Below are 12,093 nucleotides of genomic sequence, written 5' to 3' on the forward strand. Positions count from 1 at the left end.
GGAGTAACCCTATGTAGGGTGCATTGCAATAGTCTAACCTCAAAGCATGCATGATGGTGCAAGGTCTGAGGGAAAACGTCATACTCTGCTGGCTCCACATAGATGGGGGTGGGTGGAGGGAAAGAGTGACTACAGATGCTTCTGGCAAAAAGATATGTTAGAAATGGAAAAGATACAGAGGCGGGCAACAGAAATGGTTAAGGGTATGGAATAACTTCCATCTGAAGAAAGATTTTAAAATTTGGGACTGTTCAGCTTGGAAGAGAGATGACTGGAGAAGGAGGGGGAAGATGATAGAGGTCTATAAAATCATGAATAGTGTTGAAAAAATAACCCATTATTTACCCATTCACATAACAAAAGGACCAGGGTCACCAAATGAAGGTTTAAAAACAAACATAAGGAAGTACTTCTTCACACAATGTAGGGTCAACCTGTGGAACTCATTGCCAGGGGGTGATGTGAAGGCCAAAAATATAACTGGGTTCAAAAAAGAATTAGATAAGTTCATGCAGGAAAGGTCCATCAATGGCTATTAGCCAAGATGGTCAGGGGTAGAACTCATGATCTGAGTGTCCCTAAGCCTCTGGTAGCCAAATGATGGGACAAGGGAAGGACCACTTGTTAATTGCCCTGTTCTGTACATTCTCTTTGAATCATCTGGCCCTGCCCACTGGTGGAAGACAGGATACTGGGCTAGATGGGCCATTGATCTGACCCAGTATAACCATTCTTATCTAAAAGAACCTGTTGGTCTAACTAGGTTACCAAATTGCAAACTTGATTAACAAACAATGAACTGAACAGTCAACTTGACCTTCACTCAAGGGAGGCATTAATATAATCACAAATTCCATTTGCCTAACTGAATATACCTGCACAATTTCAGAGCAGCACGACTGACTTGGTTTACTGTCCTTGCTTTTCAAAGAGATGTGGGAGAGCAAGCTGGATTGTACTTTGTGCATCATCATCAAAACACTACTTGCTGATGGTTGTATGGCCACAACTAGGCACTGCAGGATTTGGGGGTAGGAAGAAGTCCTCTGTTTGCATGCAGTGTGAAATGGCAACTAAAGTAAAAATGGGTAAAAAAAAAATCTTTCCACTTTTCAGAGTGTTTCTAGTGTTTGACCTATTTCCATATTAAAGAAAAACAATTTTTTTAAATTTCAGAAAACTTAGTTCCTAGTCTGAAGTGAAACTGGAGTCCTGAATGTCTTCTCTGATCTTGGTCCATCAGTAAAAGGGATTTCAGATGTATGTTCCTAACAAATGTTTTGATGGGGGTAACTTCCATTATGAATTCAGAGCTTTAATGTTTTATCTCCATTAGTGTGTCCCCTTTAATAAAGTTTTAAATTAAGTAAGCAAAAATCAGGTCACAGAACTCTATAAATAAATTAGCCTCTTCACAGAAATGTTTCTTCACTTAGCAAGACTGCTGAGCGTATTGAATCAATGGATGATCAATAAACAGAAGTTGGGGTAATTCTTGCTTAGGTCAATTGTCCCTTTCACAACAACGCCAGTGGGATGTTATTTCGATGTTGTCCTGTTATCAGAATGGTGCATCTTTTTTTGCTAAGAGTTTGAGTGTGAAAAAGGTGCATTTGCTGCAAGACATGTACGCATACTCATCCACTGCCACAAGATATATCCCACTGAAAAATCAACCAAGCAAAATTCAGCAGCGTTTATGGGTCAAGTTCTGCTCTCATAAAGACTGGTCTGAATTTGGAGTAAACTGGCATGAGCCAAAGCAGAGCTTGGCCCTCTGACTTAAAGGAAGAGACTTTTTTTTTCTTTTTTTTTTTAAAGCATAAATAGTCCTTGGCATTTAGCAGTGTATTGTGTCTGATTGCGCACATTAGCAAGTAACAACAAATTTGTAATGCAGTAATTTCTCTTCTGCGCTCCTTCCTTGCCCAGTTTGTCTCTTATGATGCAGTTAATCAAGTTTGCAATTTGGTGATCTAGTTAGACCAACAGGTGCTTTTAGATAAGAATGGTCATACTGGGTCAGATCAATGGCCCATCTAGCTCTGTCTTCCACCAGCGGGCAGGGCCAGATGATTCAGAGAGAATGTACAGAACAGGGCAATTAACAAGTGGTCCTTCCCTTGTCCCATCATTTGGCTACCAGAGGCTTAGGGACACTCAGATCATGAGTTCTATCCCTGACCATCTTGGCTAATAGCCATTGATGGACCTTTCCTGCATGAACTTATCTAATTCTTTTTTGAACCCAGTTATATTTTTGGCCTTCACATCACCCCCTGGCAATGAGTTCCACAGGTTGACCCTGCATTGTGTGAAGAAGTACTTCCTTATGTTTGTTTTTAAACCTTCATTTGGTGACCCTGGTCCTTTTGTTATGTGAATGGGTAAATAATGGGTTATTTTTTCAACACTATTCATGATTTTATAGACCTCTATCATCTCCCCCCCCCTCCAGTCATCTCTCTTCCAAACTGAACAGTCCCCACTTAGTAGAGCACAGGAACTGCCATACTGAATGCCATATCGGATCAGATCTAAGGTCCATCTAGTCTAGTATCCTGTCTCGGACAGTAGCCAGTGCTCCATGGTCAGAGGAAGGTGTAAGAAATCTGCAGTAGGCAGCTGTGGGTTAATCTGCTCCTCACATTAAGTCTCATCCTGATCTCGAATAGAGATTGGGTTAAGCCCTGAAATATGAGGTTTAATGTCCCTTCCACAATGTTTGTTAGCATTAACTATTATACCTCCCTCCTTCAATGTCACCCTTCCCTCCTCTGGGCTTGTCTTGGCACAACCAAGATGGCATACAGCTATTCTACAGGCAACCCCCTTACTCTGGAGATATTCCCTGTTGTGATGATCTGGCTGGTATCCAGTCACTGCAGTAGCATAAAGGGGCGCATGCAACCCAATTGTGGCCATTATTGTAAAACCTCGCTGTCAAGATTCATGTGTATTCTGGCAGTAGAGAAGAGGTTAATTGTAACAGCCCTGGAGCGTGTGACCCCATGACTGCAGCTCTAACAATTAAGCCCACTATAAAATGTCTCAAAATATTTCTTGTGACTTTCTCATCTTTGGGTTGGGGGGGGGGGAAGGTTACTCCCCTTGTATGCAAAAGAAAATAATAGCTCCAAGCAAAACTTTTCCAAAGGAGAAAGCTTCCTGACCATCTGTTTTTAACTGCATTAAAAACATCAGTTTTGCTGCCGAATATCAACAACATCCTTAGTTATAATTTCATTCAAGGTTAAACTTTCATTTCCCTCACCCCCACCCAACCCGGCACCTGCTTGGAGCTGCAGTATTGTTCTGGTGTAAGCTGGTAGTTTTCCACTGTCTTTAAAATAGTTCAGAAGCTACATTTTTTCTTCAAAATATACAATTCATGACTTTCCAAATGGAGGGTCTCATGCTGTGTAGTACCCAGTACCTAATCCTGGTTGACTTGAGTGGGAGCTGCAGGTATTCAGCATCTCTCAGGATGAGATCCTGGATGCATATTTATTCAACTTGTCCAAGGAAAAGAAGTCCTTTAAAGTAACTGACCCCACCTCACCCCTACAGCCTCTTACAGAGATTAACGTTCAACCTCTCCTGTAGGTATCAAAAATGCTGCCATGTTCATGTGAAGTCATAAGAGAATGACTACCCTGCACTTTCGATTACACACAGGGGTCCCATTAAGAAAATATTTTCAGGGACAATTCTTAAATAATATGTGGTTTTGGGGGCTGCAAATTCCCAGATGCTATGGGGAGAGGAATGTTATGAGCATCTTGGTGAATTTGAGGCAATTCTCTCCATAGAGGAGAAGGACAGAGAAAATAACTTTAATATTAAATTAGACACTTAATCATTAGCATCCTCTAAAAACCCTGATTACTTAAAAAATGTCCTGTATCTCAAAACTTTTCACCCTTCCCCCACCACCAACTCCTTCACTTCTTCCCTTCCATCTCTAACTTCCTGTCTCAGCCAAAATGTTTACCCTGCTTTGCTACTCACCCCCACCAAGGGTCCTCCTTGTATTTTTCCTGATACTGTTTTCCTCCTCTTCATTTGCACAGAGTGTGGACTCAGTCAGCACAAGGTTCTGGTAGCATGGCTCTCAGTTGCACATAGAGGGTCTAGTTCATTATTGTATGCACTCTGCATTAGTGTAAATGACTATACAGGCACAGGGGAAAGTTGGTATAAGGAGCTACCAGATCAGAATGGTTTGTTTTGCACAGATATAGCTGACCGCACAAGGTGCAGAAAAACAATTAATTGGGTGTAGAAAAAAGTAAGGGATTCTCTTGAAATCCCAGAATTTAAAGTCATTGAATGATGTATTTTAATGGACTTCTCCTAATGGTATGCATTAGATAAAGTCAGAAGACAGAACCAGCAAGCTTCAAGAGATAGTCAGAGGGGGGAATTTTTTATTATTTTTTTAAACTAACCTGTCAAGGTTCCTTCCCCACTGAACTCTAGGGTACAGATGTGGGGACCTGCATGAAAGACCCCCTAAGCTTATTCTTACCAGCTTAGGTTAAAAACTTCTTCAAGGTAGAAACTTTGCCTTGTCCTTGAACCCTATGCTGCCAACACCAAGCGTGTTAAACAAAGAACAGGGAAAGAGCCCACTTGGAGATGTCTTCCCCCAAAATATCCCCCCAAGCCCTACACCCCCTTTCCTGGGGAAGGCTTGATAAAAATCCTCATCAATTTGTACAGGTGAACACAGACTCAAACCCTTGGATCTTAAGAACAATGAAAAAGCAATTAGGTTCTTAAAAGAAGAATTTTAATTAAAGAAAAGGTAAAAGAATCACCTCTGTAAAAATCAGGATGGTAAATACCTTACAGGGTAATCAGATTCAAAACATAGAGAATCCCTCTCGACAAAACGTTTAGTTACACACAAAAACAGGAATATACATTCCATTCAGCACAGCTATTTTACCAGCCATTAAACAAAAGAAATCTAACGCATTTCTAGCTAGATTACTTACTAACTTTTTACAGGAGTTCTGAGCTGCATTCCTGATCTGTTCCCAGCAAAAGCATCACACAGCCAGACAGACCCTTTGTTCCCCCCAGCTTTGAAAGTAACTTGTCTCCTCATTGGTCATTTTGGTCAGGTGCCAGCAAGGTTATCTTTACAGGTGAAAGGGTTTTGCCTCTGGCCAGGAGGGATTTAAAGGTGGTTACCCTTCCCTTTATATTTATGACAAACCTTTAAGGTATTTTTATTGTGAATGCCCCTTGCAGTCAGGTTAGAGGGGGCATTCAGAACAGAAATCTAAGTTTAACTTCATTTGTATATTTCCTTTGCAATTTACTGTTAACATCTTGCGTCTTGACAGAGAGATAATTTCCTCTCCCTGTGCCTTTGGCTTCATTGACTTATTTTGCCACTAGACCCTTTTTCCTGGCTGGCTCCATTCTTTCATTTAACCCAAGTTACCCAACACTGCGAGGAAAGGTTAAACTACTGCTTCTAGTCTTTCTGTACCATCATCTTAAGGCGTACCCACTGCTAGAGAAAACTCACAGTTCAGGGGCTTGTCTATCATGTGCCTCTCTTCTGGTTGTAAGGATCCAGCCTAAAAGCAGCACGTGCCAGTGAAAACAGATTCAGACCACAGTGACAGTACAATGGAAATCTTGGGTAACTCCTTTCAACTTCAACGGAGTAAGTCCAGATTTGTACCAGTGTAACAAAGCAGAACTTCACTCTTTCTTTGTTCTAATGCAGAGGAACAAATTTACAATGATTTTTTCCTCCCTTTTCACTCAAAATGGTACTTAAAACCCAGATAAATATTCAGAAGTTTGAGACACTAAGAATCCACGTTGGAAGGATTTGGGTTTATATCTACTTTTAACAAACATTTGTTCTTAATAGCCCTCCATGGAATTCAAATTTCTAAGATAGCTGCTTATTTTCTTTCCTTATCTGGAAAAGGTGGCAAGGAATTTTGCCGTCCAGTAGGCCTTTCCACAAAGCCCTTTGCAAAACACCAGGTATTCTCCCCAGGTCAGAAATAAGGGCAGTCCAGGCCTGGTACAATATGGCTTCCTGCACATCATGATTGAGGTGCATCAGCAAAGCTGTATGTAGGCCCATAATTGACTAGGGTGTGTATGGAGGGCAAGGGAACACCAGTGTGTAGGTAAGGATATGGATGTTCTGTCACAGCGGCATGGAAGTGTTCAGCATATCTCCTAGTTCTCAGTCTCACTTGCATGAGCACAAAGTATTTATTTATTTTTAAGAAAGAAGCGGAGCCCAAACAAAAAGCCTGGTGCCTGCAATATAGACACATGCCTGCACAACAGTCTAGAGCACTGCTTCTCAAGCTATCTGATGTGGGGGACCAGCAATTTTTTTTTCCAATGTGTGCACAGACCAGCAGCCGATGGCTCACGGACCAGCACCGGTCCACGGACCACCACTTTGAGTAGCACTGCTCTAGAAGGCTTATTAATACTCCCAGATCAATTAAGTACTAGGAACTACTCCACCCCCGGTCCCCCCTTATTTAATTGCATCAGCTGTTCATGAACTGAGAGTGGGGCTTTCTCCTCACTTAAGAAATTGTTTCCTGGGAACAGGACTCTGATCTGGAGTCAATCTAGTGTGGCCCTCTCTCATTCCTTAATCAGAGGCTCCCACCTCCTCCCCCAGCCCCTCTGCCTTGGAGAGTCTGCCAGCCCATTCGGAAGCGTAAGGACACTTATGAATGGCAACATACTGCAGTTCTAACATTGTGACTGCTGACAGAGGTGGGAGACAGACTTTGCAGAGTCTGATGAGAGGTGCACAAAACCTGAACCAAATAATAAATTACATGACATCAGGAAGGTTTGGGCTGGCTCTGAGTTCAGAGCCATGGTCCCAGAATTCTAGCACTTTATTAATGATGTATTAATTTTATTACATGATTTTTTTATACAACTACATTTTTGTGGGAAGATGTGAGAGTTGTTTTTATCCAATGAAGTGACATCACTGCTATAAAACAAGGGGTCGTAATGTCACAGCTGGTAAATCTTGAAACAATCATAACAAAATATTTTTGAGTTGCCAGTTCAAAAGCTCTGCATTGCTAAAGAAGTTTGCACTGAAATGAAACTGCCCAAGATAGTTGGCTCAAGGTTTTTCTGATGAGAAAGCCCGTCTTTCCATGGATTTGATATCAAGATGGGATTTCTAGAAATCAAAACTGGCATGTTCATTAGCAGTGAAAACAACCATACTAATGGCATCACTTCATGAAAGATCAGCATCAGAGACTGTAGCCCACTTCCATCCAGCTCTAATGCTGGGAACAATCAAAGGCAGAGCTATATTATTACTGCATTGAATATGTTCTTTACACTTTTCAGAGTACAGATGTTTTTCTTTGTGCATGTCTGTGAAGTGCTGGTGAACGGTGCCAGTCTATTTCATGACTGAGATTGGTGAGGGAAGGGCCACAGAACCCAGACATTAACAGAGTACAGGGGACAAAAGAGAAGAGCAGGGATAACTGCAGGTCACAGGACCAAAGTGAGGGAACCAGAAAGGAGCACTGAGCAAAGAACCTCAGACAACACTCACTACTATGAGAAGGGGTTGAAAGAGATAGTGGATGCAGCACAGAGGAACTGCCCTCATGTGTGCACAAACAAACAAGTGATGGGAAAAAGGTCCTGTGACGGGGTGTGCATACCCCACACTAGCCAGGACAGGGTTAAACCCACATTATGGACAGTAGAAGTCCTGCTCCCTAGGGCAGACTGGGCATGCTCCAGATGATGCAGCAGTTCAAAGGGAGGAAGCCCAGCTCATTTGGGGCTAGATTTTGGAGGGAAGGACCTGTATGGGGAGCTCCCACTGAGGACCCTGTCTGCAGAGACCAGAGGACCCAAGGACACGCTTGGACCCCTGTGACCAATGGAGCCTTAGGAAGTGACCTGTGCGGTGGAGCCTGGAGACCCCAAAGCCGCATGGACTGCCACACGAGACAGTGGTAGGAAGTAACCCAGGGAGGGTAATGGCGTGGTATCTCCTACCCAGGTAAGCTCAGTGTGTTTTGGTGGGATTCCCCACTGAGCCAGTAGTGGACCACTCTGCCACTGCTAGGGCTCTGGGTCGTGGACTGGAGGAGTTGGGTGGGCCTGGGCCCCCCTGCCTGGACTGCCAGTGCCCTGACCCCTTTGCTGGTGACCCCTTGGGTTCTGGCCATTAGGCCCCACTGCCGCTCTGCAAAGGGCTGCTCTGTTGACTCTGGCCGCTAGGCCCCGCTGCTATTACCTTTGCTCTGGTCCTTAGACCTTGGGGTAGTGAGGTTGGTGATAGACAAGCAGACTTAATAGCGGTGTCCACATACTCCCTGCACCCCCTTTTTGGGACAGGGTGTGCATACACTGCCACAGGCCCCATCACTGTAAAAAAAACAAAAAAAAAACACATTTAGCTTCTTCCTCCTGGACTTATAGATGGCCACTCTGGCCAATGCCAGGAGGAGGCTGAGGAGAAGTCTTTGGATTTTTTTGGTGCGATGGGTGAACAGCATGCAAGAAAACAGGTATGGGGGAGATGTACTGCAGAATGGGCAAACATGAGCTTCTCAGACACTTTCTCCTGCCAATGCACCTCAACCTGGCATTGGAGGAGTTACTTGAAAGGGAAAGTTTAGCCTCCAAGGCATCATCTGTCCAAGTCTTGTCCTCTCTGCTGAGCTTACCAACAAGGGGACCAGTTATGAGGATGGTTTTGTGATACTGTCATCTACCTACTGCAGATATTGAATTCCACCACCAGATTCAAACCAGATCCTTATAGGTCTACAGCTTCTTATCTCATTACCAAAGTCTGAACCATCTAGTCCTCCTAAAATTCTGTTTCTGACTAAAGCTCAGCTTCTGAGATTAGAAATTTTCTGGAAATCATTGACACTATATCTACATTAGAAAAAAAAGTCACATTCAACCTTGAATAGCTCAGACTCCTAGAAAAGCCTCCAAAGATCGCGCAAAACCATATTTCCTGTAGGATTTAATGTTCCAGCTCAATCAATCTGCAAAATCATGGATAATTATTAAACAGGCAGGAATACTACTGGAGAAATTTCAACATGACCCAAAGGAGGAAATGTGCAGTAATTACCCTCACTCAAAAAAAAAACAAAAAAAACCCAACCGTTTATGTGGAAGACAAAAGGCACTGGAGCATTTAACTTTAGGGGCAATCCCGGCTGTCTGAAGAACAGAGGGGAACATTCGAAAGCAGGATGGTATTGCTGCCACTCACTGTCCTTTTAAACCTTAACTGTGTGATCTCACTGGAGTTAATGGTGCTCATCACTCCACAGCATTAGAGCCAGTTTGTGTTCCCCACAGACCTCCATCTGCTGAGTCTCTTTTTAATTCTTCTAAATTTTGATATCATAATGGTGAAGCTAGTGCTAAGAGACCCTGAAAGTTTGTCAGTTTGGATGGGATTTAAGTACCCAAAGCTGGGCAGCTGAGAAGTCCTCCTTACTCCTTTTGATGGGGCCATGTTCTGCTCCTGTCCTCTGATGCTCCAGAAACTGCTATGACCCATTTTTGTCTTGTGGGCAGGCTGTATTTTATTCTAAACCCATCCTTCAACACCAGTACTGTGCAACCTCAGTTTTAATTTCTGCTTCTTTCAGCCCTTCTTGTTAGGGCCCTAGGAGGAGAGGAGGCCTCCCTCTCTCTAGGGAGCACCTTTATTCCAGGCTCAGTTAGCCCTGTCCTCCTCCCTCTAACATTTCCTTCCTGGCTTCTTCTCAGATGGGCCAGCTGAGGGCTAATTAGTTGCTTACCTCCCCAACCTCTCCTCCTGATTAGCTAGTTATTCAATCAGCTGTTAGTGGGGAAACCAATTGAGGCTACAGTGATCAGAGTGCTGACTCACCTGCCAGACCTTAGCATCCTGTCACTCTCCTATTCCTGATCCTTTTCCAACAAACTACTCTTTCTCCCTTCACCTGAAGTCTTGTAGTTCTTATCTGGATCCTGTCAGAGTAGCAAATCAGTTTGTATGAGACCCTTGAAGTGCAGACAGAGTCAGGATCCAGAAGTTTACTTTCTTTCCTTATAAACTTAAATGCTCTGTACAAAGTGTTCCTCTCGTATCAAGACCTTGGTATGTCAGGTACTGTACATAGACACAGGAAGAGCAATTTCCCCCCTCTCCAAGAGCTTACAGTGTAAATAGGCAAGACAAAAGGGTCAGAGGAAGGAAGCATCATTATCCCACTTGTACAGCCAGGGAAATGAGGCACAAAGAGGGTAGGTCATAGACAAAGTTTGTGTCAGAGCTAGGAAAGGAACCCCAACCTCTCAAGTCCCAGTCCAGTGGCTTAACCATAAGCCCATTCTTGTTCTCAACACATTTCCTCTCCTCTGGCAGGAATGTTCATGGGGAAGAGGAAAATGTGGGCATCATGACCCACCTTGCATATTTGAGATAATTCTGCCTAGTGGATACACTTTAAAGGAGGATTATCAATTTAAATACTGCATTTTCTAAAACTAATAAGCTCTAAAGTCTAGCTTTTAAAAGATATTTAGGCATTGCTGCTCTCAGCATTGAAAGCCAAGCTGATTTAAGACCTAAATCTCACTTGCAAAAGGGTGTTAGGGATTTAAGAGCTTAAATCCCATCAACTGTCAATGGTATTTAGGATCTTAAGTGCCTAAATCACATTTGAAAATAAGATTCAGGTTCCTAAATCAGTTAGGGTTTGCAATGCTGAGAGCAGCAGTGCCCAAATATCTAAAATTCTGGACCTCAGACCCTATGATAAGCTCTGATACACAGATCTGTGTATCAGCCAGCTGCCCTCAGCCCAGGTAAGTTTGTTTTCTGAAAAGAAAGTGGGGGAAGACATGGTTACTTCAATACAGCAGGTTATTCAGAAGAAGCAAAAGAATATTTAGTTTCAAAAGGCCATTCTCCTAGTATAACAGTATTACACTGTATTAGAAAATATACCCCTTGATCTGTTACATATTTTAAAAAAATCTGAAGTTGTGCAAAATAGCTAAGACATATGGGAGCCGGGACATTGAGCCTCTGAACAATCCCCTTTTCGTCAGTATCCACAATGGGTTTTCACAAAGCTGTTTGGAAAATGCCTGGCTATTTCTGTTCTAGAGCAATTCAGTCATGGAAAGTTTTCCATGTACCACAGCAAGGCCATAGAGCAAACAATTTATCATTGCACGAACCGAGCTTGCACAATAAAAACAAACAGGGAGTGATACATGACAAAACCTTGAAAGCAGCATTTTCGTTCTTAATTACCTGGTTAGAAGCTCTCTGTGGAGCAGTTTGTGGGGGCTGATAACTTTCCTGTTTAGAGAGTGAGAATAACTGTGACCATAAAGCAAACTTTGTGTGGACTCTAATCTTGGTTTTCTGAGGGGGTGGCTATCAATGGATTTTTCCTCTGGAGTTTCTATATAGAAAAACAGAAATAATCCATTTCATTTTCTTTTAAGACAATCCTACATGACTTAGCTGCTTCCTGTGTGGTAGATTTGGTGCTGAAGATAAAGGGATTAATTCTCTGTTATATTAATGTCCCTTTATGCCATGCAGGCACCATAAGGGGCCTTGAAGTGGGAAGAACAAACCCCCTCAGAATACCTTCTCCACAAAAGGCCTCCCAGATGGTGTAGAACTGGCCTAAGGCCTAGACCCTGTTGGTCCCACTCCCAGCCTTCAGTTCAAAGGACAGATCGAGGGTGGGGCAATAGAGCTCTACACTATAGTTACTCTCTGCTTCTCAGGATTATAGGGCTGTTGGACACAGAATGTAAGGGTATGTCTAAACTGCCCAAATTACAGCATGGCTGCGCTGGGACATGGGTAGTGTAGACATGCTTTGTCACTGGGGGAGAGCTCTCCCAGCAATTTAAAAAAACAAACAAAAAAAACCACCCACTCTGAGGTAGCGATGGTGCTCCCGGTGATAAACCATGGTCCGTATTGGTGCTTTTCAGTGCTAAAACTTTTGTCACTTGTGGGGTGGTATATTTTTCACACCCATGGACAAAAGTTTTATCGCTGAAAGTGGC

Source organism: Lepidochelys kempii, chromosome 3 (genome assembly GCF_965140265.1).
Source record: "Lepidochelys kempii isolate rLepKem1 chromosome 3, rLepKem1.hap2, whole genome shotgun sequence".
Classification (NCBI taxonomy): domain Eukaryota; kingdom Metazoa; phylum Chordata; order Testudines; family Cheloniidae; genus Lepidochelys; species Lepidochelys kempii.